Consider the following 9,192-nt stretch of genomic DNA (forward strand, 5'->3'; position numbering starts at 1 on the left):
CTTTGCTGTCTTAGTTACTTACAGTTGTTGTATTGTTCTATTAAAATTTAAGAGCCTTAAATAAATCTATATTTATTCTCTTTTTGGACTAAATTTTGTCAGATCTACTTTGAATTTATGGACTAAAATTTGTCAGTTCTATACAGTTTAATTTTGACTTTGTGGACTTTAAACTTTTCAGTTCTTCTTTGACTTTTATGAATAATTTTGTCAGATCTATTGGAACTTTGTGGTCTAAAACTAGGGCAAAACCCTTTGTAATTTATTTGACCTAAACTTTGTCACTTACTTTCTGTGACTTAAGGACTTAAATTGTGTCTTTGTACCTTTTTGGTTTAATTTTACTGAAACATTGTCATCTACTTGTGTTACTTGAAAATTTAAACTGAGTCAATACCCTTTGTGGTTTACTTTTTAATCTTACTGTGGCATTATTATCAATATGACCCATAGTTGCCTGATGTTATTTTAAAGGCCCCTATGTTTTTATAGCTATGGTTAAACCTAAAAGGCTTTTAACAGGGCAGATATTAAATGTAAGTATGATTTCTTAAAAATCAAGTTTATGCTTTATTTTAATTTTCTCCACTACTGTTAAAAAAATTGCACTGAATAGTAAAAAAAGACAAAATATAATAAACATGTGATGAATACTACCTTAAAATTAAAGCTTATACACTAGTAAAATTTAATTGGGTAAAGTTTGTCTTGGTCTTATTTAACTCTTACCTGAAAAGTAATTATTTACCTGATGACACCAATTGTAACCCATAGGTGTAGATTATTTAAATATTAAACTTGTACTATTATGCTAGATGCTGATATTAAACAATACATAGGGCTACTTTATATAAACTATAAGTGACATGAAAGAGCATATCGTAGTAAAGAACAATTGCAAACACTAACAAATATATAAAGAACATCAAATTTAGAAAGTACTTTATATGTGGTTAAAACTATTTCACAAAAATTAAATCTAACAGTAATTATACTTTGAGAGTGTTTCAATTAGAATGAGAACTAACTGTTAAAAACTAAAACTATATAAAAATATGAAAAGAAAATAATGTTAAATAAATACTTTACACAAAACAATCAAACAATCTTAATGTCTACCCTTGAATAACATGTTTACTGCAGCATGCTGTGGCTAGAATGCCCCAACCACTCTCTATGGCTGGTTTATATAACAATGTACTTAACTTTATTCAATATTTCATCAGTAATTTCTTATCTGCTCTTGTTTTTCTCCTTATCTTAAGTTGCATCAGTATAACACTTGACCTTGCGAGCTTTCTCATAAACGCTTGGATGGACAAGGATTTTAGCTAAAAGTTTTCCATAACATTTAAACAGTTATTAAGTACAATTTGATATCCTCTTACACTTTCTCATCTTTCACTTTTAAAATTAAATATTCACTCTGCATCTCCTCTGCATTTTTTTATGAAAACAAACACTAACCTTTCTTCATAAACAAGAAAAAATGTATCATATCGATAATTTTATTTGTCTTAAAATTAATATTAAGGTTAAAAAAAGAAATAAAACAAGACCAGAAAATAAAATAATTAAACATTTTTTTACTAAAGACTACTAGCTCTAAACAGTTTTCTGTTATTAATAAAAAACAAATGATGTGTTTACCAAGCTTTAACAATTCACTTTAACTTCTAAGTAATATTAAACATGTGTCACAACCTACTTTATAGATTGCAGAAATAGAAAAATAGATACAAAATTAAAACACAAAAAAGTCAGTCAAATGTCATAATTATGCAAATCCTATGATATAAATTCCTAAACATTTTAGCATGTTACTGGTCTTTGCTGTCTTAGTTACTTATAGTTGTTGTCTTGTTCTGTTAATATTTAAGAGCCTTACATAAATTTAATATTATTCACTTTTTGGGCTAAATTTTGTCAGATCTACTTGGAATTTATGGACTAAATTTTGTCAGTTCTACTTTGAGTTTTTGGACTTAATTTTAACAGTTTAATTTTGACTTTTTGGCCTTTAAATTTTTCAGTTCCTCTTTGACTTTTTTGAATAGTTTTGTCAGATCTATTGGAACTTTGTGGTCTAAAACTGGGGCATAACCCTTTCTAATTTATTTGACCTAAACTTTGTCAATTACTTTCTGTGACTTAAGGACTTAAATTGTGTCTTTGTACCGTTTTGGTTTAATTTGACTGAAACATTGTCACCTACTTGTGTTACTTGAAAACTTAAACTGAGTAAATACCCTTTGTGGTTTACTTTTTAATCTTACTGTGGCATTATTATCAATACGACCCATTATTGCTTGATGTTATTTTGAAGCCCCTATGTTTTTATAGTTATGGTTAAACCTAAAGAGATTTTAACAGGGCAGATATTAAATGTAATAAAAGTTTCTTAAAAATTTAATTCATGCTTTACTGTAATTTTATCCTCTACTGTTAAATAAACTGCCCTGAATAATTAAATGAAAAAATATAATAAACATGTGATGAATAATAACCTATGAATAAGAATAATAATAATCTATGAATAACTACCTTAAAATAAAAGCTTATACACTAGTAAAATTTAATTGGGTAAAAATTCTCTTGGTCTTATTTAACTCTTACCTTAAAAGTAAATATTACCTGATGACGTCAATTGTAACCCATAGATGTAGATTATTAAAATATTAAACTTGTACGGTTATGCTAGATGCTGATATTAAACAATACATAGTGCTACTTTATATAAACTATAAGTGACATGAAGGGCATAATGCATTTAAGAACATTTGCAAACACTAACAAATATATAAAGAACATCAAATTTAGAATGTACCTTAAATGTGGTTAAAACTTTTTCACAAGAATTAAATCTTATAATAATTGTACTTTGAAAATGTTTAAATTAAAAAATTAAAATGAGAACTAACTGCTTGAAACTAAAACTATAAAAAATTATGAGAAAAAAATTATGTTAAGTAAATACTTTACACCAGTGGTCGGCACGGTGTACACTGGTGCACACTAGTGTTCACGAAATTTATTTTGGGGTGCACGAAACTTTTAGAGTACACGAAAGTCATTTAGGGGTGCACAAAATTTTGAGATTACACAAAACTTTTTTTTTGTCTTAATTTTATTATATTTATTTAGTTTAAGCGACATACTTAAATATTTAAGTTAAATCTAGCCCTGGTGTTTAGTTTAGCTTTTAATTTATTGGCCATTTTACTCTCATGATCTATTTTGGTATTGAAAATCACATAACACTCTTTATATCAACATTGAGGAAGCAGTTTGCATCTGAAAGAATTGAGAGAAAGCTCGAAGATCTTGTGAAATCAGTTGGCTGATGTGGAGGAAGCTTTCATCCAGCTAAGATCATGAATATATTAAAAGGTTAGTATTTTTCTTTTTACTTACAGTATTAGTAGATTACAGTATTTTGCTTAGTGAAGAAAGTTTCTTTTATAAATTATCAATACTACCTACTTTTAAAACTAATCAATAATTTCTTTAAAAATATTCACATGATAATTATAATATTTTTATACTTGAAGAAAATTAAAGAATTTATGTTCAATAAAAAATACTTAAATAAGATAAAAACAGTTAAAGTATATTAAAAAAAAATTCTAAATAGATTCATAACAGTAGTAATGAACAAGTTTTAAGTAACAGCTTTAAGTTTTGAATAACATAAGTTAAGTAAATATTATACCTTTGAATTTATTTTATTATTTAATTAATTAACCAATCCATAATTGAATAGTACATATAAAATTTGAAGAAAATATAGGCTTAAATTGACATTGAGTTGCCACCTACTGAGGATAGTTTAAATTTTATAAAAGTTTTTGAAAATCTCAAGATGGCTAGAACTTTTCTGTTTTTTTTCTTAATCTCAGGCTAGCTAGGTATGCTTTTTATTAAACTACTTGTTACTAAAATTTATTGACTTTAAAAATTGAAAATTTTATTCTCTTAATTATTTTATTTACTAGCTATTTTGATCTGTTGGTTTAACAAAATATGTTGTATCTGTTGTATGATTCAAGGTTGCCACACACTCAGCCTAAATGTTTTTTTTATTAGAAATAAAGTCTTATTAAGCATGTTATTTTTCTTGCAAAAGTTAGTCTAGTTTTGGACTTGTGTAGAATATTTGAATGTATGTATGATTTTTTTTTTGAAATATAAAAAATTATTTAGTCATTTATCAAAATATTAATTTAAGTATACTGCTACTTTTGAGCTTTGGCTTTCTCTTTTCTTTATTAAACTCAAAATGACCAAGGCTAGTTTTATTGTAACTAATACAGAGTCCTACACTTAGTGCAACTCAGGACAGTATAAATATTTTACAATTCTCAGGATAATTTGTTTTTTGAATCTTTTTCCAATATTTTCTATTTCATTAAATAAAACTTCTTTGTTGTAGTTTCAAATTTTTTTTTTTAAATTCCAATTTTGATGAATAACCTGAGTTGTTTTTTAAACTTTAATTATATTGAATATTTATATATGATGTTTTATAAAAATTTTAAAGTTAAAGAGTCACTATAGTTTTTTAACTCAAAGAGTAACAACAGTGCTAATGCTTGATCTTTAATTTATGAATTAAACTAAGCAGTAATTTAATAATTTTGTTAGAAGAGTTATAGTATGTGTTTCTAAGATGTAAATCTTTCTTTATGCCTACCAAACATTTAAAAAAAGACTAAACAATTTTGTTTAGAATTTTATAATAATTTATAATTTTATATTAAAAACCAAAAAATTATTATTTGTGTAATGTTAAGCTAGTTTTTTTCTGTTTTAGTTGTGCTTATTTGAAAATAGTTTTTTTTTAAATGTTTTAAAATGATGTACAGTTCCTCAGTTGTTTTACTTAATTTGAATATTTTGAAAGAAAACACACTGTTAATTGATATCAATTTCAGTTTTTCTATTATGTAAATGCAAAAATATAGACATTTTAAAGGTATTATGATACTTTATCAAAACTTAGACTAGTAAGAATTTAAAAAACACCCATTTTAGGTTAGAATGTTTTTCCTGAGCTTGAGCCTGGTTTTGATTTTTGATTAACAACCCTTTTTACCTTAAAACTATAAAAGTAAAAGTAATTTTTAAAACTAGTTTAAAAATGTATGTTTGTTATAAATTTGATATTTCAGGTTATCAAAAAGTTTGCCACACAATCAGAATAATCCTGGATGCTTTAAAATTTTGAAAATCTCAGTATGACATAAGATAATTTAGAAAATTTTGAATTTGTTTTTTAAACCCAGGCTGACTCAAGATAGTTTTTTTAACTCAGTATAGTTTTAAGATTTCAGGCATTTTTTTCCTACATTTTGAATGAGATATAGTTAATATAGTCCCAATGATTTATTTTGTAACTTTTAGTATTTTTTGCTGAAGATATATGTTTTTCTTGCCTTTGAAAATAAAAAAATTAAAAAAACTTAGATGACTACAGTTCAGTTTAAAGTCATTCAGGACAGTCTTGATCTGTCAAATCAGTTTTAACCAAAAGGATTAAAATGCTGTCAAGCTTATTCAACAGTACCTACTTTAAATGTTTGACATAAGAAAAAATGTTTTTTGTTTCAAAGAGGAGCAACTCTGGTCTTAATATAATTAAATTCTTTACTTTGCGAATTATTGATTGTCTTTTTGACTTTTTTCTTGCATTTTACAACTTTTACATACTAGAACTCTGACTTTAAATATAACTTTTATTAAACTAAGCTAAAAAAATATAACACAAAAATAATTTTAAATATTTACAGTAAGATATCAAATTAACTGTATAATACTTATCTTAAACCAAATGTTTTACTTGAGATGGTTATTTATATTTTTTATAGATATAAAAAGTTTTGTAAGTTAAATCAGCACAATTTTTTTAAAGCTATAAAGTTTTTTTTTAATATTGATTAAACTAGATTGAAATCAGTAATGACATTAGTTTTTTGATAAAATTTTTACACACTCAAACTACTTTGGATAACTCTTATGCTATTTTAAAGGTTGGAAAACTTTGGCAAAGTAACTTTTTAAAAGATACTTATGCTGAGACATTATACCTCAATTGAAGAACTTACTTGACAAGTTAAACCACAACCCAGTAGCAGTTCCAATAAACAGCTCATTATGGTAAGTTAGTTTTAGAATAATAGGTCTCTTGGTATTTTAGTCTCTTATATTACAACAAAAAAAATTAAAAGTCAATGTCTCTTTTACTAATATTGATTAAAGTGTAAAATTTTTCGAAAATGATTTATTCATTTTTATAGGTGCTTAATAACTCTTGAGAAAAATCTAATTATTAATATGTAAATTTAATTAATTTTCATTAATTTAATTGTTTTTTTTTGTAATCATAAACATTTTATTTAGTTTAAAAAATTACTTGTTTTTATTAGTAACAGCTTTGTTTTGCTTTTTTTTTGAACATTGTAGTTTTATTTTTTTTATGTTATAGCTCATTTTTATTCTTACTTATTTTAATAAGTTGAATAGTGTAGTCCAAATCTTAAACATACTTTTTAAAACTTAAATATTTATAAATTTTTTTTTTAAGACATGTAAAAGATTAAATTATTGATAAATTTTAAACTTAAAAACATTTCATGTTAAAACTTTACCTTTTAACGTAAAGTTCAATATAGATTTTATGTGTGTATGATATTAGATACTATTATATAATTTTTTTTTATTGATATTTTGTTCATAAAAAATAGTTGATGTTTTAAATTTTAATAGTCTCATTTTAAAAAGTTTTTGTTTTAGAGTTTGATTTTAACTGTTAAGTATTTTTATAATTTTTTAGCTCATTATAAATTTGATTAAAGTTGGGTATGCAGCTCGATGACCGAGAGGTCTTTTTGTGTATCCAGGTCCTTCAACGAAAAATAATTTTTGAGCAAATTTTTCATTAAACCTCATTAAGACCTGAATTATTACTAAGCATTAACTTTAAAATCTTAATTTTAGGTTTGATCAGATTCGTGCAAGCAACAAGACCAACACATACAGTTCCAGATCAAAAAAACGGATTTAGCTAGGATAATATTTTCATGTCTTTTTTGTCGTTACTTTTTGGTGTAATTTTTTTTCCTTAATTTTTTCGTGGCAATATATTTGTTAAACACATATAGTAATCGATTAATAAAAAATCATTAAGTTAAGTTAACTAAATAATTAAATTTACCATGCAATAAAAAGTACCAAGACTGCTGATTGTTAATTGGGATTGTGGCAATGTATTAAATTAATCTAGTTAGTATTTTAGACCTGGGTGATACAAGTAAAATATTGTTGTAATAATTATATCACCGATAGAATTTTTTTTAAATGGATAGGGTAAAGTGAACAATTTTAAGTTATCTTCTAAAAATTAATTGGGTGTTCCCGAATTATTAGTAAAAAATCGATTTAAAGTATTTACATATTCTTCAACACTAGCGGCGCTAAAGAATGGAAATTGGGGTGCACCAAATTTTAATTTTGTGATTTAGGGTTCACGGATTCAAATTAGCGTGCCGACCACTGCTTTACACAAAACAATCAAACAATATAAATTTCTATTCTTGATTAACATGTTCACTGCCGCAGGCTATGGCTAGAATGCCCCGACCACTCTATGTGGATGGTTTATATGTTCTTAACTTTTATCAATATTTCATCAGGAATTTCTTATCTGCTCTTTATTTTCTCCTTATCTTTACTCGCATCAGTATAACACATGACCTAGCGAGCTTTCTCTTAAACGCTTGGATAAACAAGGACTTTAGCTAAAAACTTTCCATTATATTTAAACAGTTATAAAGTGCAATTTGATATCCTCTTACAAAGTAAATTTAAACTTATATAAGTATATTTTTCCTTATAAAAATTAAATAAAAAATAGTATTTTAATATGATTAATCTTATTTTGTAATGTAGAACTTTTTTTTTTTTAGCCTATTAGCAAACACCAGACAAGTACTTTTTGCTTTGAACTCATACTTTTAAGCGCCTAAAGTTCGTACTAAATACCACTGTATTGCGATTACTATATTGAGTTCAGTTATAAACATTTTATTTAGTAGAATCTAAATTATTACTAAGTTTTTAAACTTAAATATGTTGATTGGGCGTAGGTAAAGCTGCATGCAAAAGTCAAACTCCGTGTTAAAGCGTCGCTGTACAATTCTAAAACGCACCTGAAATTTAACTGTAAGTTTCGGATCTTACTAGACGTTTGTACAACTCTAAGAATCAAAAACTGTGTATGAATTTTCATATCTGTCAATCAACATACCCTTTTTTCAAGTTTCATGGGGCCCAGTAAACCCAAAATAAATAATAATTGTATGACATTCTAGTACGATTAAAAACTTTGTGTATATTTCATAACTATATATGTTGTAGCTTTACTAAAAACAAATTTATAGGTATAAGACATACGTAGGCATAAAGGAACAGGGATTACATCATTTTCAAACAAAATTATTATTTACATTTGCTAAATAGTTTAAAGCAAGATACCACTTGTAAATTAAACAGTTTTACAACTATTAAAAAAAATCGGCCTGACATTTAAGATAAATCAAAAAACATTTTATAGTACTCAGTAGTCAGCTACACAGCAACACTGGCATTCTGACGACTCTGGTTTGAAGAACATGATATAAGAAACCTTTTACAAGATAAAAAATTCGAGTTTAATTTATAGTTAAATTCAATTTTCTAGAAAAATATATTTAAGTACAAATATATTGATCTACTTTTTTTCTTTATCAAATCTATTAGTAAGTAAAAAAATCATTAAACTTTAGTATAAGTATTTTTTTAGCGAGAGACCTTTAGTTTTTAAAAAATATTCTTATTAGTATTTTTAATTAAAACAAAATTATTTTAAACTTAAAAAAATTCTAAAGGTGTTGAGCGTATCTAAGAGAATTTTTTTGTTTTATTAAAGGAAGGTATCGCTTTTTTAAATACCTAAAAAAGGTGTTATAAACATTCTTAGGAAACCCTGATACAGTGTAACCCAGTTTCATTTTAAAAAAGTTACATAAGCGACAGATTTAAAAGTAATTGTTTTACTTATATTTAATTGATATTCTATAATTCAAATTAATTTGCTAAAATAAGAAATTTTACTTCGTTTAAAAGCTCTTTTTTTCATTGATAAAAAAGTTAAAA

General features: G+C 25.2%; 1 long non-coding RNA gene across 1 annotated transcript; it reads left to right on the plus strand.

Annotated features, from left to right (window-relative positions):
* The first annotated feature begins 3,312 nt into the window (after positions 1–3,312).
* LOC145841740 (uncharacterized) lies at positions 3,313–7,064 on the plus strand. Its single transcript, XR_014370148.1, has 3 exons — positions 3,313–3,390; positions 6,030–6,156; positions 6,997–7,064. It is a non-coding gene; the product is annotated as an uncharacterized LOC145841740 (long non-coding RNA).
* The last annotated feature ends 2,128 nt before the right edge of the window (positions 7,065–9,192 follow it).

The sequence above is a fragment of the Thalia democratica genome, chromosome 7 (genome assembly GCF_965202585.1).
Source record: "Thalia democratica chromosome 7, ktThaDemo2.hap1.1, whole genome shotgun sequence".
NCBI lineage: Eukaryota > Metazoa > Chordata > Thaliacea > Salpida > Salpidae > Thalia > Thalia democratica.